This window comes from Cricetulus griseus, chromosome 5, assembly GCF_003668045.3.
Source record: "Cricetulus griseus strain 17A/GY chromosome 5, alternate assembly CriGri-PICRH-1.0, whole genome shotgun sequence".
Taxonomy (NCBI): domain Eukaryota; kingdom Metazoa; phylum Chordata; class Mammalia; order Rodentia; family Cricetidae; genus Cricetulus; species Cricetulus griseus.
The window spans coordinates 155,421,873-155,442,962 of NC_048598.1; positions in this window are offsets into that span (position 1 = coordinate 155,421,873).

Genomic DNA, 21,090 nt, shown 5'->3' on the forward strand with positions numbered 1-21,090 from the left:
AATCATCACCCTTGATCTCTGTTTCAAAATTCCCTTCACTACCTACCTCTTGTAGATTCCTTTATAGTGAAGGGACCAGGCCCTCACTCAGCCCCCTGCTTTAGCAGCCATGACAGGCTGAAAAGAAGACCCAGCAAGAGGGAGGCCTGTGTTTGACAGACAGATGGAGGAACTGAGTTAATACTTTTAACTCATTAATAAAAGACTTCTTGCTTTTGCATCAGATCATGTCTCTTGGTGATTTTGGGGTTCAGAATCTGGGCACAACAATAGGAGAAATTCTCATTTAGGAAGGCACAGCAGACTGTCAGTGTCAGTCACCTCAAATTTTAAAAAAATATTTACATAAATCATTTAGGAATACTCAAAGACAGTAGCCACTCTCACATGTCAAAAATGTTCAGAAATTTCCAAAAGTATTCCCTTGCTTTCTTGGTGGGTAGATTGTAGATATAAACTGAGGCAATACTTGACAATGCCTAAGAGCATATGAAGATTTTGAGACATAAAAAAAGTACAGGAAAAAGTCATAGCGAAAATTTATAAAATATGTAGCCAAGAAAATGTCTTAAAAATATAGTACCGGAGCAAAAGACCAGCTGCCAATTATGGGTGGGTGGGTATTCTGAAGCTTGATTTAGATGGACCCTAGTGCAGACCTCTGTCAGCTGAATTACATGCACTGTGCACTTTAAAGGCCTTGTGCTCAATGGGAATGCCCAGGACTGAGCACTGTGAGAAATAAATGATTGCACTGCCATGCAAGCTGCCAAGCTGCTTCCATCAGTTTGCAGTCACGAGAAAAAAAGCATGGTGTGCAAATGGACATCACACTGTGATAAGGGGGAGTCCAGAAATACAGTTGCAACATGGTGAGCAAACTTAACGGAGGCAAATCTTTCACTTTCCTTGGACAGCTACACTCCACAGTGGCTTTGCTGATGGACAAAGGTGTGCATGAATATGCATGCCTCAAACACACCTTTCCTAAACAGGTATGGCAGAGTTGAGGGCTCAGCAGAACTTTAAAGAGCTTTACAGAAGGGACATTTGTTTCAGATATCTGCTTTAGTGATTTTTTTTTCCGCGAATGATGGGCAGCATAAGGCTACCCTAGGGAAGAAAAACACCTGAGTGTGTTCTTGGCGATCAGTTGATCCTCCTCTACTGCCTTTTCAAGGCGTGCAGCCACACAGAGCTGCCTCAGCTTCCCTGCACACTGCCTACTTCTCAAATTGTCAACCTGTGGGTGAATGAAAACAAACAAAAAAAGAAAGAAAGAAAGAAAGAAAGAAAGAAAGAAAGAAAAGAACAAAGGAAAGGAAAGGACTGCTTCCAGGTAGGGTGCAGGAGAAATTTTATTATAGATGTGTAGGAGGCAGGAATATTTGGGAGAATCTAAATGGACTTGATCTGAGCTGGGCCGTTTGGGGGAGGAGTAGAGGGAGGTAGAGGGGAGAGAGGGGAGCCAGGTGCAGCAGGCAGGAGGCCAGGTGGGTAACGCACATAGTTGGATTATATAGGGAAGAGCCTCTGATGGACTGGCAGTCCAGCCCCTGGGCTGGAGAACTGAAGGTAAGGAGCAGGATATGCCAGCCATGCCCCCTAACAGGTAGGGACTCAGGGATGCTGTGAGAACCTGGCCAGGACCAGCTTTGATATGTTAGGTAGGCACCTCACGTGTTTGTTCCAGGTTTAAAACTAGACAGTAGGTATCTGGAAGTCTCCTTGAAGTAAATTCCTGAGACTCACAATACATGTCTGGGTGATCTATTGCACAGGACTAGAGTACATTTAGGGCTACAACTTCTGGTACCTGAACTTTCTTTTCTTGGTCTGTCCAGATGTTTCACATGTGGTACAAGGATAGTTTGGCCATACAGAGCTGGGTTTCATTAGGTCTCAAACCCAGGACAAATGACTGACTGAGGCACTTATTTAACACATCAAAGTTTACTCTGGCCCTAGTCCCTACCTGTCACAGAGTCCTCCTAGCTGGCATACCCCACCCCCTATCCTAAACTCTGCAGCCCAGGGCCTTGACAGAACCTCTTCCACCAACTTCTCTTCCTTGCATAACCCAGCCATTTTGATTACACCAGTCTCTTGTTCTTCTGGCTTGCTCTTGGCATCTTGGCTACTGGTTCCTCTCTCTTCCTCTCCCATCTCTCCACATAACCCAGTGTAGTCCACCAGTTATGTTCATTCTGGACACTCCCTTCTATCTTCAATAGAAACCTCAACCCCTTAGGAACAGTCAAGTACTACTTTCATTTCATTTCTTTCATTTGTCTGGTACCAAAACCTGGAACTAGAATTAATGAGTTCCTTGCCAAGGGACTCAGTCTCTCCAAATCAAGCTGCTGATCTGACCCTCCTAATGTGTGTGTACCGATCATTTGTTTCTGCTGGTTTCTGTCACACACCAAATAAAACTACAAATTCTATAATCTGCTTTTCCTCCTGCCCTATTTGCCTCCGGTCTACTCTCCTGGTCTCTTTGGCTTGCTGCCCGCTGCTGGACATCTACACCCATGTGTGCCTCTCTCTCTCCACCGGCTAAGTGCCACTCTGGAAATGCCTTATTTCTCTATTATTACTTCAAAGCCACACTTGTGTACCAGGAAGCTCCTATTGCCCTACTGGGTCCCCAGTCACATGGAGAGGGATGGCCTTCTGTGATTTGGGATATTTTCTCAGACAAGTTTTCCCTTCTCCTTGGGGATGCCCTGGACTGAAATTCCTTGTCACCACGACACTTTCCTTTGCTGTCCGTTCCTTCCTAGAGCTCTCTCATCTTCCCATGGAAGCTGTAGTCCAGCAACTTCCTTCAGACCTTCTGGGCCTCTGTGACCCTGTTCTCTGCCTCTCAGCACCCTCCTGGAGTTTCCTCTCCCACCACTCAAAGCTGCCTGCTTTGTCTCTTCTCTAAGCCTTCCTGGGCCAGTGCATTTTTCTCAGATCCCTTAGAGGGGTCCTCCCTCTTGCAGAAGTAAGTTTTTGTGACCCCCCTGTCCCTCCTCCTTGAACTACAAAGAGCTTGGCCTCAGAACAGATCAATGGCCAAAGATTGTCAGGCTCAATTTTTTAATTCTCTCATATGGTAACAGCTTCTGCCAGTACACAAACAAATGAGCCCCAAATCTCTTGTATCTAAACTTGCTCTGTTCTACACTTCCAAAAGTCTCTTTTCTCTAAAGTTCCTTACTTCAAACTCTTAAAAGTCTTTTATCTCTGATTTCTCCACACTCTGCTCTCAAAGGGTCCCCTAAGACTATGCTATAAACCCTACCTCAGGATTTACTCATTGAATATAGTTTTAAAAAAATCTATAAAATCTGTAACAAAAATTTGGCTTAAAATTTATAACAAAAGTCTGGTAGTTAAAAATCTATACATAGGTAATCTTAATTTGCTACAGCATATTATATTTATGATTCAACTCTTCTTTAAAATATACTAGATATGTAACTTGGGTTCAATTCTTATTTAGGAAAATAGAGATATTTTAAATATCAAACATGTGGCTGCAGCCATCTTTACTAAGGTTAACTTGTATATGCCATGACTTCACCACCATCTTAAGATGACTACATAGTGATTACCAACTAAGGCATCACCGATAAAATGCTTTACTCTTACTGAGCCCTTGGCTTACAATTATATCTACTTTTAGACTAAAGAGACAGCATCAAGTCTCCAAACTAGTTTAGATTACTATGGATTTTTGTTTGATGATAAATTTTTAAGGTTAAAAAGGCCTACTAGGATTAACAAAAACTGACTCAGAGATGCATATCTGGCTACTTATGTCTTTTACAACTGTGTTTAACATTGGGCTGCTGGAAACTTTCAATAAGGAATAGCATATGTTTGATAAAAAATAAGATGTATTAAATAAATAAGGTTTATAAATTCCCAAGGTCAACTCAGTTCAACAACAATTGTTAAAGATAGATGTCTAGCTTTTTTGTCTATGTTAACTTTGCTAAACTTTAGCTATTTAGATAAACAGAGTCATATAAGAAACTGTGTAATTCTATAATGGTACACTATACAAGGAGAAAATTCCCAGTTTAAAGTCTTACTTTGATGCTAAAGGATCTTAAATAAAATACAATTCCTCTTCACTATACTAAAGCACAGAATGAAAGAAATCCAAATTTGAGATTGTAGTTGAATTGGCAGGGACCTGAATTTCCCAATTTCCTAACTTCAGGGTAGAGGTGGAAGGAAAGTGAAGAATGATGGTTGTTTGAAGGGTTTTGTGAAGACATTTCCCATATGTGTCACTACAATCATGAAATACTAAGACTCAGCGAAAGTCAAAAATTGTTTTCCTTTCCTAATCTGTTTTCCCATAGCCCAGTCTTTAATGCATACAAATAGCCCTTAACTTTAAGACAACACATTACTGGTGGCATTGCTTATTGTAATTGTTTTAGGTAAGAAGCTTGGTCATCAAGGGTAAGGATCTTTACAATTCAAGACAACAATTAAACAACTTTCCAAAAAAAAAAAAAATGAGTTTCTGAACTGCAACAAAGTCTGATGAACCCACAGTCTACAGTGAAAAAGAACAACACAGTATCCTATTAAACACAACAGAGTCATTCATAAAGACAAGGCACCATAAATGTACTCCTCCTCACTTAACTGAAGAAGCTCAACTTAGGGCTGGCTGCAAGTTGCCTCCTTCTAGGCATCAGAGTGCCACAAAGAGAACCACTTAATTACCTGTTGACCAGATTGTACTGACTGTGGTGAATTACAGCTATGTGGGCATGAGAGTCAGGTCAACTGGGAAAACCATACTGTAAATAGATATCAAACAGAAATTCACAGACCTAGTCTGTCCTGAAATGATATGGCCACAAATTTACAATATAAATATAATCATGAGATGTGAATCAGGGTGTCTACTGATGCACTGTTTATAGTCATAGTTAGGGATTAAATTTTTAATTGGAAAAGCTATATAACACATACTAACTTAACGGCATCTTCTATTAGATGATTGTCTCTCTCTCTCCTCACCAAATTCTTAGTGAAGGTTTTCCTCACTGTGATATTGACACACCTTAGACTCTTCCATTAAGAATGTTACCATACAGTTTGTTTTTACACTTAATTAATTTATTTTCAACCTACATATAAATCATATGTTCTTTTTAATGATATATATATTTATATATATGTATATATATACAAATTATTCATGTTTATCATGTACCATGTGATGACTGGTTTATGTATACTCTGTATATTCTTCAGTCAGAATAGATATACAGATCTCATTAAGCAGTTATCATTTTTTTCTCTTTAAAAAAGTTTTTCTGGCCAGGCAGTGGTGGCTCTCCCCTTTAATCCCAGCACTCAGGAGGCAGTCAGATCTCTATGAGCTGAAGACCAGGTTGGTCTACCACAAGAGAGAGTTCCAGGAAAGCCTCCAAAGCCACAGAGAAACCCTGTCTTAAAAAACAAAAAACAAAAAAGTTTTTCTGTTTTGATGAGTATTTGTGTTTTGCCTACATAAATGTCTGTGCACCACATGCATGGAGTGACTACAGAGGTCAGAATAGAACATCTAATTTCTAGGACTGGAGTTACAGTTAAACTTGAGCCAACATGTGGGCACTAGGAGTGAAACCTTGGGTCTCTGGAAGAGAAACCACTGCTCTTAACTATAGAGCCATCTTTCTAGCTCCTAATCATTTTTTGTTTATGTTGAAAACACTCAAAAATATTTTTCTGTATTTCAATGTTGCATATAGTTGCAGTATGGTTTCATTACCCCTAGTCGCACCACTATGGAATAGAATACTAGAGTTTCTGAGTGTAATGTAGTGACTGTTCACCATTCTTTCCCCGTTTGTCTCTTCTCCACATCTCCTCAGTTCTAATAACCATCATTATATACTCAGCTACTATGAGGTCAATGTCTTTTAGATGTCAGAGTTGAGAGAAGGAACACAGAACTTATGGGTTCCTGCCTGGTTTATTTCACTTAACAGGGTGACTTCCTTCTCTGTGAAAGCTCTTAAAAGATATTCTCCTTTTGTTGATGACTAATATCCCACTCTGGTTCATCTATGTTTTAATGGAAACTTCAATTGTTTCTATTTCTTAGCTATTCTGGATAGTATTGCTATGAATGTGGGATTGTCAGTGTCCCTTTGATATGCTGATGGAATTTTCTTAGGACAATCAGTTGTGGGATCACTAGACCACATGTTAGTTCTATTTAGATTTTGTAGGAACTTCCATAGTCCTCTCTATAGAAATATTCCTAATTTACATACATCACAACCATGTTCAAGAGAGGCTTCCCCTTTCTTTACATTTTCAACAGCATGTGGTCTTTTGTCCTGCTGAGAAAGCCATTCTTTCTGAGGTGAGGTAATATCTCACTGCAGCTATTTGCATTTCCCCGAGCATTAGTTACATTAAGTACTTTTCATGTTCTTATTAGTAGCTTGTATGTTTTTCTCTGAAAATTATCTTCTCACTGCACATGTACACAGGCTCACATGACCCTCCTGACACCTTCACACGAAAATAAAAGGTTCATGAAGATCAGGTGCTCATTTCGAAACTAAACATTTGATGTTTTGCTGTTTGTGATGGCTGATGCATTTATATAAACTGGGTCTCATGTCTTGACGGATCTTCAGGTCACATTTATCTTCTTCCCCTTTGTCACCTGTCTCTTCTGTGTCACAGACTTCAGTTTGAAAGTCTGGATTTGACAAGGAGGGACCTATACAGAGTCCACTTCCTGCAGAGGCGGGATGATCTGTGGCCACTGGTTCTTCCTGCAAGGGCACCAGAGACAATTATCCTGGGTCCCCTGATAGGGGAGGAGAGGAAGGGACAATGGCTATGTCCACAGTCAGTGTCTGCAGGAAAGCAATGTGGCACTGAAGCTCTGAAGTAGTTCCTGGTTGTAAATTCTTCAAACTTTGCACTCAGGGCATCTCCCTCAGAAACCCTACTCACATAGTTTTCATAAGTATCCTCTGCTTCCTCTGATTTCTGCTGCTTATGTGTACGATCACTCCTAGAGCATAACTTTAAGGCTGCAGTTCATGAAAGGGAAGATGTAGAGTGAGGCAAATAGAAGGCTATCATGGGGGCAAAGCTGTGTGATTTTTATATTTATATATGTTAAGGCAATATAGGAAGACACTCTTGATAATGTGTGAGAGCCAAGATATATTTTAGGTTTTAATTACTGTAATTAAAGTGATCCATAAAACAAAAATACCTCTAACCTGTAAACCCCTTACGCTAGGTCAGATGCTTCCTGAAATACTGGAGGTTATTGTTACTGTAAGATAACAGGTTTTCACTCCCCTAAACAAGCTTGTTTGAATGAACTACACTAGATGGGCTTGATAAAATGGATTCTTGCCTCTGGTTGGATGTAGTTGGGAGGTACACAGGCAGGAAATATGTCAGGATATAGGCTTGTCCCTGATTGGATGTGGTGGGAAATGCATATCCTTATGGTTTTTGCCTTTATAAGCCTTTGCAAAATGTAAACCACTCTTCATTGGGAACCCTGAATGAACCTGGCCAGAGTCTATTATCCTGACCAGTATTTAATTAAAGTTTATCTCAAATTTGTCTCAAAATTGGGCTAGTGGTCTTATTCTCCCCTGGTGGGATTAGCAAATGCTGTTTAATTTTCTTGTGGAACAAATTTTCTACATTTTTTTTGTATGTTTTTAAATTGTCATACAGCAATGTCCAGATAGTCGATCAAAACTTTAAGTGAAATAAAATGATAGTACCTGATGTTCTTACCAAAGAATTCTTCAGATATTTAACTCTCAGGAGCACTTATTCCTTGTGCATCAATTCAATTTTCCCTGTCAAAGCTTATGGGAGTTAAACAGAGTCCCGAGAATGGTGCCCATCAAGAGTGTGCTGAACAGCCTTGCTCTCAGCATGGCTGTGCTCTGATACTAGTGGAAAAAGTCTCTCTGTGGTTTACCTTTTGATCCTCAAGCACTACCAGAACTTTGAACAGTACCATGAGACCAGCTGTCTTCTCTGAAAGATAGGGTTTCCTCTCCACAGTCAGACCCAGGCATACTAACTTCAACCTGGCTCCAAAACGTGACCTGAAGACAGAAAAAGTAGCATGTTCCTGTGTGCCTTCCTTATGTCTGCCGCAAAGGCCACAGAAAGGCAGCCAGAAATGTAATTGTGTGGAAATCTCCAGGACAGATGAATGCATTCTAAATCCAGAGAAAGAAAACACTCAGATAGAGGAAGTCAACAGTTTTGAATATATATTTCATGCCAGGTTCCGGGAGAGGTACCCCCCTCATGAGACTTCACTGTGAAGCAGTTCACAGGATGGAAACACAGTGGGTTTTGGAATCAGATGAAACTGGGTGTGATCTCTGTCCTATCTGTGCTGATTCCAAGACTTAATTGGTAAAAACTAAAAGTTGTAGATGGATATTCTTTTCCACCTGGTCCTATAGCTGATTAGCCCCAAATAAGCACACAGAAACTCATATTAATTATAAACAGTTGAGCCAATTGCTTGGGCTTCTTACTGGCTAGCCCTCTCTTAATTATTAACCCATAAGTATTAATTTATGTATTTCTACATGGCCTTATCTTACAGGAGAATACCAGCATCCTATCTTCCCAGTAGCTACATGATGTTTCTCCTTCACGCTTCTCTCTGCATCCTCACCCCAAGATTCTCCTCCTCTCGTAATTCTGCCTATGCTTCCTAACTGACTACTGGCCCATCAGTGTTTTATTTATCAACCAATAGGAGAATCTTATATACAGAAGGATATTCCCCCATCAAAAAGTAATACCTAGTTCACACCGAGTTATATTGAAATGGAGATCACGTGTGTGAAATTTACAGCATAGAAACTAGCAAGGAGATCTCACCAAGGACAGTCTTTACTGAAAAGCTATCATCAAAAAGCCCTCTGTAGCTTTCAGGAAAATAGCAAGGAAAGGTCTTCAGATGGCAAAATTCTGTAAAGGACACAGAAACTGTATTGCAGACATGGTAGATGGTAGATAATTCTTAGTGTCTTGGAATAAACAGTATGTCTGAATTTTCTGTACTGTAATACTTAAAACTCCCCCAGTGTTTTCCCAAATGCATTAGACTTTTATACTGAAATAATTAATTTTACAATATAAATGATTTTTCCTTCCAAATCAAGATTCAAAAACTCTCCTTGCCTATCCTAGTATGAAATGATACTTGAGATGATGAATTGTCTATCTCTGAATCATATTTCATTTATCAAACCTATTAATAAAGCACGGCTGTTGACAGTATGAATTCCATTCTTGGAAGTGTCATAATCTTGCAGACAGGCTTGGGATAGATGAGAAGTCCATCTCAGAGCTGTAAATGATGTGCCCACGTTGGAAACAGCAGTTTTGTTAAACAACCATCTTCATGAGTGAAGATTAATTCAGGTCAAGGTACAACTATCTAAATCTGCCATCTTTAGGATTTGTGAATTAGACTCAGGGGTTGTAAAGTCACACAATTAAATGCAGGCAAGACTCAATTCCAGAGAACCATGTTATCTTGGATTCTGAATGGAAGCCGTGTTGAGATGACTGTGTGTACTGTGAGTGGTGGGAAAATCCTGTTAGAAGGGTGTTAAGTAGTTCTCACAGCTTCATAAGGCGTGGCACCACTGTGGCATTCTAGCATACAACCGAGTTGAGTAATTGGTGTCTCATGACTTACAAGGGAGCTTTTCCAATTCATACATTGTCTTATTGAGAATATGTGTCACAAGTTCCAGAGCTGACAGAATCCAGAAAAACGTGCATTTGTTTATCAAGATGTTGAATCTTACACTGAAAAATATTACATATATTATTTTCACTCAGTTAACAACCAAAAATGTGTATAAAAACATAGTTAAAAACACTGCCATCTCCTTCAGGTCTTCCATCTGCTTTCTATTTCTGCTGTTACTCTCATTCTAGTTGCAGTCGAAACAACATGCATTTGTATTTTGATTGTCTCTTTAACACAAGTTTAGCATGTTTTGTCTACTCTATTTAATCTTGTTTTTTTTTCCTCCCCTTTACTCAATATATTTTGGAGATTTTTCCCATAATGTGCATACATTATATATTTCTTGTGTTAGTTTGGGTTTTCTGAGTAGCAGATGTCAATACTGTATTCAATAAGGAGTGCCTGAGAAAGAATATGAGGCAGAGACTGAGGAAGTCTTTTGTTTTGTTTTGTTTTTTGGTTTTTCGAGACAGGCTTTCTCTGTATTGTTTTGGTGGCTGTCAGGAAACTTGCTCTGTAGACCAGGCTGTCCTGGAACTCACAGAGATTCACCTGCCCCTACCTCCTGAATGCTGGGATTAAAGACATGCACCACCAATCACCCTGCTTAGACTGAGGAAGTTTTGAGTGAGATAGAAAGTGAGTTGGTGAAGGCATACCTGACTGCCATTCACATTGGCAAAGCTGTAGGAAGCATTGACTCCACCTTTGACGGAAGAATCCAGACTCTCCCAGGAATAAATACCTTAGGGTTTCTGCCACACTGGCCTTGATAGGAGCAAGTAGACCCCAGGAATTAACCCACATGTAATTTTAGTCATTTGTACCCCTTGAAGGTTCTTTTAGGCATTTTAATGTGTAAAATCCTTCTACTTTCTCAGATAATTTCCTTTGTTGCCCAGAGTGGTGTCATATATAATCTAACTCATTAGATGGTTTGGTTTGATCATTTGATGTCACCTGGGGGTGGGAATGAGGTATCATTAACAAAGAATACAAAGACTGCAGGTGTCAAGACCTCCGTAGCACTTAATAAAAGCTTATTGAATGAATTAATGAGTACTTTTTTTTTGGAGGGGGAAATTACCCTTATAGCTCCACAAAATATTTAAGATTCTTACTTTGGATAAGATGCCCTGTAAGAACTATGTCGATTATGCTTTTCCTCCAAGGAGAGAGTTGAAGAAGCAAAACTGCAAGTAACAGCCAACTTCCTCCACCCACCACCCTAACGCCACTCCCACCTCCTGCAGCCACAGCCTAGAGTTATTACCCAAACCCAAGAGTAATTACTCAACTGAACCAAAGCATTTTCACACTTAGCTTCACTTTCAACATTGCCAGGTTCCAGAGAGTTCCACTAGTGTTTTCATGTTTTCACTCTCATTCCATTTAGGAAATAGAAATTTATTTTCATAAATATATACAACAGACATTCATTTGAACTTTGAGGATTAGACAGGAGCCTTCCAAATTTCTACTGTTCCCTCTTCTTATATGATGACTGTTCCAACCATACAGTTGTCCTGCTCCTGGGCTTCTGCCCTTTCCCCTAGGAAAGGAATTCACACGTGAGAGACACTGCTACTTGGAGATCTTCAAAGTCAAGAGGGGCCTCCTGACGACTCTTCTAAACATGTGTTCACAGTCACAGGTTACTTACATTATCCCCTTGTTGTTATTGCTTTGTATCATTTGTTCTTTTCTGTACCCAGGGGCAGTCTTGTTTGGTTATTTCCTTCACTAAAAAAAAATAATAATCTTTCTGTCTTTTCTCCTCTCTCTTTGGATACATATGTATCTTTGGGAGGGGCCTAGAAGTTCACACAGATCTTTCAAAAAAGTTTTGAAATTCTGAGATGAAACAGTGACTCAAGACTGCTGCACTTATCAATTCACAGTGGCTGTGGCTGCCTCCATAAGATCTGCACAAGATCAAAGCTGTCTACGGTTTCACATGAAGGTGAATTGCAATTCACATGAAGGAATTGCAAGCCCCCACCACTGGATGAAGAGCTATTGAGAGTTCATGGCTTCTTGAGGAAGAACAGACAATTTTCTTTAAGGGTATGGCTCCTGTTAGTTTGGCTGAGCTTCAGTGAATGCCCCCATCCCCATCCAATAGGGGCACCACTAATTACACTCAGTGGGATAATGAAATATATACAGAAAAGAAGACATAAGATTGGGAGGGAGGTAAGGAAGTGGAAGGAGAACCTGGGAGGAGTTGGGGAAACAGTGTAAGTGAATATCATAAAAGTGCATTGTATACCTTTATGAAACTCTCCAAGAATTAATAAAAATATTACTTTTAATGTTTTCCATAAAGAAGATAATGACCTAATTTTAAGAATATTTTCAATAAAGAAGATAATGACCTAATTTTAAGAAAGGATGAAACTAGGAGCGTTTCTACTTTTCCTGAGTTTCCCTATCTAGAGTTTGGTGAAGTCTTGCTAATGTGAGAAAGTAGAACATGGTTCAGTACTGAGAAAATATCAAGGCAATTCTCCAATGATGGCGTCTCCCCTTTGAAATGTAACTCATTGCATTTTCGTAAACAGGCTATTTCTCTAAGTCTCAGTTCCCTTATCTTCACAGAAGTAATACTAAAATTCCTGCATTTGGATGTTGTGATGGTCTAGTGCTCACTGTACAATGTACAATGAAGGCTGAGTGTATTCAAGGTATATCTACAGGCAATCATTTCAAGGATGCCTGTGGCATCATGGAAATAAAGGGAGAGTGTGTTACAAGATTGGAAAAGAGACAGAGCCAGGAAAGAGCTGATACATGAATTCCCTAACTGCTAGGTCTTCCCTAGACTGCCCTATATTATTGCCTAGTGTCTTCACCCAGCTAAGAGCAGAAAGCATAATGATGAGCCATGTTTGGGATGGTATATATCTTGTCAGTGCAGTTCAGGCTTGCACCACTTCCCACACAAATGGTGATTCTATCACACTCTTAAACAAACAAACAAACAAAAAATTTGCCTAGCAAATGTCTTTTGTTTCCCTGTCAACTACCTGGATTTTGTTGGCTGGGCTATCTGGCCAAAGAAGAGTTTTAGATGACCTTAAGCCATGGAATTCAAGTTTAAAATAGTTGTGTCTAATAAGACTTCTGGTGTTTCTGAAACAGTAGTGTTTTCTACTAGTCCCTAGTATGGCAGTGATTCTGAGAGGCATCTGGGGGTTGGTGACATTGATAATGATTTTTGTTGGAATTGATCTATCACCAGTGGCCACCTCGTTCTGGGATGTGACTTCATTTTCACACTTTTCTTCAGCCTGTGAGGAAGAAACAGGTTTCCTAGGAGATAGGGTGTTTAAAGACTATATGACTCCAAGAATTCTGAGCCAGATGATAGATGTGTCATATGAGTCTCTGTGCTGAACTGAAGAGTGACTGGGGAGGGTGAAAATGGATTTCAAAATGGAGGATTGCTTTTGCAAAATGGAGGTAATATGAATAAAGTAGTCTATAACACATTTTCCCACTTTTAAAATAAGAGAGTAAACATTCCTGGGTTGATCTTTAGGATTATTCTCTCTCTCTCTCTCTCTCTCTCTCTCTCTCTCTCTCTCTCTCTCTCTCTCTCTCTGTGTGTGTGTGTGTGTATGTGTGTGTGTGTATGTGTGTGTGTGTGTCTGCACAGAACAAAAATATTTAAAATTTCTGTTAACTAAAAGAGGTCAGAGAAGTTAGTCGCATCCTGGGATAGGACCGGCACAATCTACAGATAGCATGCATAATATTCTTTTCCTTACAGAAATGATAAGTGGTTTTAATATTCCCACTCCAAGCATTTAGTATTTTCTCATCTGTGCACATGACTTTCCTTAACCTGTGTTGAGCATTCTTGTATATTTGGTCTATAGCTAGACAACATGCTTTGATATGCTTGGAATGCTATTCTCATGACCGTTCCCTTTGTCCTCCCGTCATGGGTGACTTTCATCCTCACATTCATGTATTAGCTACTGGTCATTTTCAAGTTTTAGGATGAAATGTTAAATATCAGATGCTGGCTTCTTTCTAAGTATGTCCTGGCATGATAAAAAGAGGGTAGTGCTACCTACCACACAGCCTTGTTTATGCAGCCCAGGGAATGCTTAACTGTGCTTTTGCAAGAGGATTGACACTTGAGGCTGCATACTATTAACTGCGGTGTCCCTTGAACCACAAGGAATAGCACAGTTCTCATTAAAGAGCTCTGAGCCTTAATTCTTGTCATTGAGTCTGCAATTGACCCTACTGAGTGTCCCATTTGGCTCTTTAATGTAAGGTTATTAACGACTAAGGGTGATCTCCAGTGCTTCAGTCTCCTAAATAAGTGACTAGCTTCAATGCACAGCCACGGGAACTTTCTCACCTACCTCTTAATGGATATTTTGGTGGAAACTGGATCCCCGCAATTTTCTCTATAGTCTGCCTCTTTCTTCCTGCCAAAGGTTTTTAATCTCTTTTCAAATGTACTGTTTCTGAGATGGAAAACTAAGCTGAGTCAGAAAGAGGAACTTAGTTCTGCCCAGTGAGTTAGGGCAGGACACCAGCCCAGATTTGTCCCTACTGCCTACAGGAAGAAAACCATGGGCCTAGTGTCCATGTCACTTTCATTTATTCCTGGACACATGAAAGGAACATTTCACCTCTTTACCTCCTTCCTGCATTCACTCTTCACTTCATGCTCTTAAGCAAAATTTTATCTGTCTATGGACCATATGGCTAAGCAGAGTGACCTAACAGTGAACTTAGTCAAGTCAATATAGCTAGGGTGGACATGTTTACCCGAGTTTGCCTCCTTCTCTTGACTCACACTTCTTGCTAAGATAAGTACACATGCCGCTAGCTTCCCAGCTTCCTTAATTCCAGAACAATCCACTAGAAAGTTCATCATTTCCCCTTTCATCTTCATAAAGAGGAACACTCTGGATGAATCCAGCAGCACAATTCTCCTGCTCTTGCAGGTGAGCAGCACAATCCAGGAGGCACAGAGTACAATGGTAAATCCTCTGGATCTGTGCTATGTTGTAGATTCAATAAACCTTCAGTATGGGTGTTTGTTTTTATTTTAGTATATGAGAGCTTCCTAACACAAATGACCACAAGCTACATGATTTCAAACAGAATTTTTTTTTTTTGATTGTCTTACTATTCAGCCAAAGAGTGGTCTTTAATGAAGTTGCCCATTAGGCCATGCTTTCCCTGAAGGCTCCAAGGGAAAAGTCTTCCTTTCTTGATTCTTCCTCAATTCTAGTGGTAGCTGGCAGCCTTGGCATTTTTAGCTGGAAGATGCAGCCCTCTGATCTATGCATATTTCCACCATCATGTACCATTCTCTGCAGGTTATGATGTGCCCTCCTTCCAAGAACTATAGTTGTATTTGGGACCAGCCTAATCTGCTATATCTTTATAATGAATATTTCTATGCCCTTATTTTCCAGAAAGAATACATTGTAGAATTACGCATGGGCATGAAACTGAGGAACAATATTCAGTCAAGTGTGCTTTGGGGACAGTGTAAGGATGTAGTTTCATTCCTAAGGATGTAGTTGAAGAGATCTATTTTTCAAGCATATTTTCACTGCTTGAAAAAGTTGCCTTTCTCCAACATATATTTTTGGCAGCTGTCTTAAATCAGATTGCTGTAGTTTCATGGATGTATTATTTTCTCCTCTATCCAGCAGTAGGTATTCTGGCTTTCTGGATCTCACAATCCTTTTGTCTCCATTTTTGGTGATTTTTGTTGAGTCATACATATATGGTTTGCATTGCATATGCATCAGTGAAGGCTGGGCACCTCAGAACTACTTACTCCGAAATTGTCTCCATCTATTGTTCATCACTGTTGAAACCCTCAGAAACAGCTGACCTGGACAAGGGGGAGCTCAGGGACCCCAGACTGATGGCTGAGAGGTCAGCATGGGACTGATCCAGACCACCCGAATGTGGGAGTCAGCAAGGAGGCCTCAGCAATCTACTGGTAGTAGACCAGTATTTATCCCTGGCACACGAATGGACTTTGGGAGCCCATTCCACTTGGAAGGATGCTCTCTCAGTCTATACACATAGGGGGGAGTCTAGGCCCTGCATTGGATGATATGACAGACTTTGGAGATTCCCCATGGAGGGCCTCACCTTCCCTGGGGAACAGATGGGGGATGGGGTAGGCGCTTGGGGGTGTTGATTGGGTGTGGGGGAGGAGGGGTGGGGGAGGGAGCTTGGAGTGACATGTGAAGCAAACTTGTTAATAACTTAAAAATAAAAATTAAATAAAAAATAATTAGTAACTTACATATGTTGAACCATACCTGTTTTCACAATAAAGCTCACATAACTGTCATGGATGATCTTCTTGACATGTGCCTGCATTGGTTTGCTAATATTTTATTGAGGATGTTTGTGTCTATGTTCAAGTGGTATTGATCAGGTTAAGAGTAATAATATTTATTGTTATCATTATTGCTTTTGTTGTATCTTTATCTGTTTAGGTTGGGTATCAGAAGCATTGTAGAACAAATTTTAGGGAATGAATTGATTTCTATTTTTAGAATAGTTTAAGAAGTATTAGTTATCATTCTTTTAAGGTCTGGTAGAGATTTTAAAAGTATTTCTGTTGTGACTCTATCCCAGCATAAGAATATTTTAGTCAGAAAACTTTTTGTTACTGCTCCAGTCTCCTCCTTTGTTATGGGTCTAAAGTGTTTTTGTTTTTGTTTTTTTTTTTTTACATCTATTTGTAGTTTAAATTTGGCAGTTTTCTGGAATCAAAAAATATTCATCCATTTTTTTTTTAGATTTTCCAATTTATCCAACTACAGATTATAAAAGTATTCCCTTGTGATATTCCAAACATTTTTGGTATCTTGTTTCCCTCTTCACTTACAACTCTGTTAGTGTGGGTAGTTTCTTTCTTTCTTTGGGTTAATTGGGCATAAGGAATGTCTATCTTGCTTATATTCTTGAAGAAACAGCTCTTTGTGTTCATCAAGTTTGCATTTGAGTTCGTTGAGTCTTTGCATGTTCTTTTCTTACATTTTATTAACCTTTGCTTTTTAACATTTTCCTTGCCTTTTTTGGGGTTTGGTTTTAGTTTTTTTTTTTTAATTTTTCCAAATTCTGGCATTACATTACTAAATCATTTATATATTTATGCATTATTTTTTTATTTTTAGTACAGAGAGTTTAGGTATATAAACTTTCTTTTTCTGACTATTTTTAATGTTTCACAGATGTTTTGCTGTATTTCCATTTTCATTTACTTCTAAGAATATTTTTAGTTGTTTCTTTATTCCTTGACTTTTCATCATTCAGTAATGAGTTGTTTTATCTCCATGAATTTACACAATTACTAGAGTTTTATTCATTATTAATTTTAGGTTTTATTAATAAATATGATGTATGTGATTATTTGAATTTTTCTTTTTTCATATCCCATCACAGGGCCTATTTTAGAGAAAAATCTATATGCTGGTGAATAGAATATATCATCTTTGGTATTTGGGTAGAATATTGTATAATGTCATTAGGTTTATTTAAATGAGAGTTGTCAGTTAATTCTAAGGTTTCTGTTTAGTTTTTTTTTTTTTTTTTTTTTTTTGCCCAGTTACTCTATTCACTAGAGTAACTGGGCTGCTGAAACCTACTTTTAATGGGTTTGTCTTAAACTGTCTTTAATCCCATTAGTATGTTTTCATGAAATTGGGTACACCAGAGCTTGGTATATATCCATTTAGTATTGTAATATTTTCTTGATTAATTGATTTTTTGATTAGAATAAAGTACTGTTCTTTGCCTCTTTTAATTCATTTTAATTTGAAGTATACTTTGTCAGATATTAGGATGGTGATGTCATTTTCTGATGCCAAAGTTTGGGCCTACTTTTTCCATCCTTTCACTTGAAGGTTGTGCCTAACTTTAAAGCTAAGATGGCTTTCTTATAGACAACAAAATAGGTTTTGTTTTTTTAATCCAATCAACTAGCATATGTCTTTAGATTGGAAAGTTGAAACTATTATCAGTGGTACCATTGAAAACTGTGTAGGTTGCAATCGTTTTGTTGTTTTTTTTGCTGTTTATATTCATAGTGATGTTTCGTATTTTATTCATTAAAGATCCATTTGTTTTCTTCTTTAAAAGTGTTTTGTGGCTATTCATATTCATATCTCATTTTGCTTCCAGTATTCTGTTTTACTGTTTTTTTATTATTGTTTATGTTATTTTGTGTTGGTGTGCATTGCTTTGGGCTATTTTGGCTTTCAGAGTTTTCATTGAGAAATTGGCTGTTATACTTATGAATTTTTTATTATACGTGGCTTGTGTTTTTCTTTTGATGCTTTCAATATTTTTCCTTTGCTCAACAGTACATTTAGTTTTTTTTTTTTTTTTTAACAATGATATACTTTGGGGAATTTCTTTTCTGTTCTTGTCTATTTGGTGTTCATTTTGCTTCTTGTATCTCTATGGGAATATCCTTTTTAGTTTGGAGAGGCATTCTTCTATAATCTTGTTAAAGAGCTGGCCTTTGTTGTGGGATTACTATATCTCATGTATGCCTAAAATTTGAAGACTTGACCTTTTGATGGCATTTTATTTTCTTGTGCTTAAAAAGAAACCACACTTTTGCTTATTTAGTCTAGAGCCTCTGTGTTCAAGTCCTGATAGTCTATCTCCTGATTAATTCTAACCTTAAGGCTTCCCCCTGAATTTTCTAATTGAGAAATTAATTTTTTTATTTCATCTTTGTTTCAGCTCTAGTATCATCAATGTTTCTACCTCTTTATTGAGTTTTGTTTTCAAATCAGAAATTATATTCATAATTTCATTAAGGTATATACTCCTGCTTTTGGGGGTGATATTACTCATGTATTTACTGTTATCTTCCTGGACTTCATTGAATTGTGATCTATAAATTTCTTTTTATTTATTTACTTATTTCATGTTCATGATTTTTGTCTGCATGTATTTTGTGTGTGGGAAGTTGTTGGATCCACTGGAACTTGAGTTATAGACAGTTGTGAGCTGCCATGTAAGTTCTGGGAATTGAACCTGGGTCCTCTGGAGGAGCAGCTTGTGCTCTCAACTTCTGAGCCAACTCTCCAACCTCATGTTCTTTAAATTTATTAAAATTCTTTAATAAAATTTGGAACTGTTACTATTCTTTCAAATTCTATGTTGTGGGGTTCAAATGAGTAGTTTTTGCTAGAAAGCTTACTGGTGGATTTGATGGTAAATATGGTGTCTTGGCTAATCATGTTGGGGTTTTTATGATTTGAACAGGGCTTGTGAACTTCTTTCTTTCATTGTATGTCCGCTAAGCAAATCTGTCCTGCCTTAGATTGGGCTAATTCAGGAGTTGTATGATTGGACATAGGCCTGGCAAAGCTGGTGGTTGAACTGGTTCATTGGGTCAGGTAAAGATGGCTCCTAAACTGGAACCCAGATGCAGATACCTGGAATACCAGTATGGGACTGATCCAGACCTAAAGAACATAGGTTTCTGTGAGGAAACCTCAGAAATCTACGGGACCTCCTGCAGAAGCCCAGTATTTATCCCTAGCATAGGTGTGGAATTTGGGAGCCCAGTCCATATAGAGGAATACTCCCTGAGCCAAGACACACGTGAGTGGGACTAGGGCCTACCCCAAAGGAAATGAAAGACTCTGATGACACCCTGTGGAAGGCCTCCTCCAGAGGGAGCAAAAAATATGTATGTGACAAGTTTTTGGGGGGGGGTAGGGGAGGACGGGTGGGAAAGGGAAATGGGATTGTCATGTAAAACAATACTGTTCCTAATTCAAATAAAAAAAGTTGGAAAAAAAAAAGATGGCTCCTAAACTGAAGGTCTAGAGCTTAGCTTATGAGTGTAGAGATGGTAGTGGGTAGAAGTATGGATGGCCAATGAAAGAACATCTTACAACTAAGCATGGCTTTCAAGCAATGGGGGTTCAATGATCCTGGATCTGAGCTAGGCCTTTGGGTGTGCAGATGACCACAGCCAAGGCAGGGAAAAAGAGAGGGAAAAGAAAGAAGTTACTTACCTAAAAGAGGTATTACAAACAAAGATGGCTCATAGTCCACAGATCTGGACCTAGACCAAGTAGTAAAGATGGGGGGGGGGCAGTAGTGAAAGGGGTGAGGAGGGTAGAAGTAACTTACCTTGAAAAGATGATCCTGGAACAGGAAGATCCATTTCTTATGGCTGTTATCTACCTATCCTCTATTTATTCCCTGGAGACTCTGACAGAATATGCCTGAATATTGCCAGACATGTTTCTGTGTCCACCCTCTTTACTCTAAATATAAAATTTGAATTTCTCTCACACATGTTTGAGTTTCCCTCCACACACCTACTTTCTTCTTCTTCTTCTTCTTCTTCTTCTTCTTCTTCTTCTTCTTCTTCTTCTTCTTCTTCTTCTTCTTCTTCTTCTTCTTCTTTTCTTGTTTTTTTTTTTTTTTCGAGACAGGGTTTCTCTGTGTAGCTTTGGAGCCTATTCTGGCACTCGCTCTGGAGACCAGGCTGGCCTCGAACACACAGAAATCTGCCTGCCTCTGCCTCCAGAGTGCTGGGATTAAAGGCTTGCACCACCAATGCCTGGCTCACATCTCCTTTCTAAAAGTTTGTTTTCTGCATACTTTAAACTTACCATTTCTGTCTGAATGGAGTGCATTACCAGGTGGCATTTGTTCGCTTTCCTGTTTGCTTGTTCCTGTCATTCAGAAATGCTGCTTTTCTGGTATAACTATTTTTTTTTTAAGATTTATTTACTCTTATTTTCTGTACATGTGTGAGTCCCTGAGTGTATGTATGTGTACCATGCCAGTTTTTTTGTGTGCCTGTAGAAGACAAAAGTGGGTACTGGAACCCAGAAGCTAGAGTTACAGACAGTTGTGAAGTGCTGTGAGGATTCTATGAAGTGAACCTAGGTCCACTGCAAGAATAGTAATGACATCTCTCTAGGTCCTTGTGTATTTGTCTTGCATTTAGTGTCATTGTTAAATTTGTTTATTAGATTTTATGCCATTTACTTAGTTTGGTAATTTTTAGGGCTTCTTGGAACAGTTTGGATAGCAGTGGTAACAACACAAATTATTTTCATATTTATCACACATTTTCCAATGTCATCTGATGATGGTGACAAAGAAGGCTTGTAGATTCAAGATACCTTTATTTAGATAAATACCAGCCAAGTGCAAGCTAAAGCTTGCCCACAGGTTGCAACAATAAGAAAGTTATTCCTAACTAGGCTTACAGCACCCTAATAAACCATAATGGG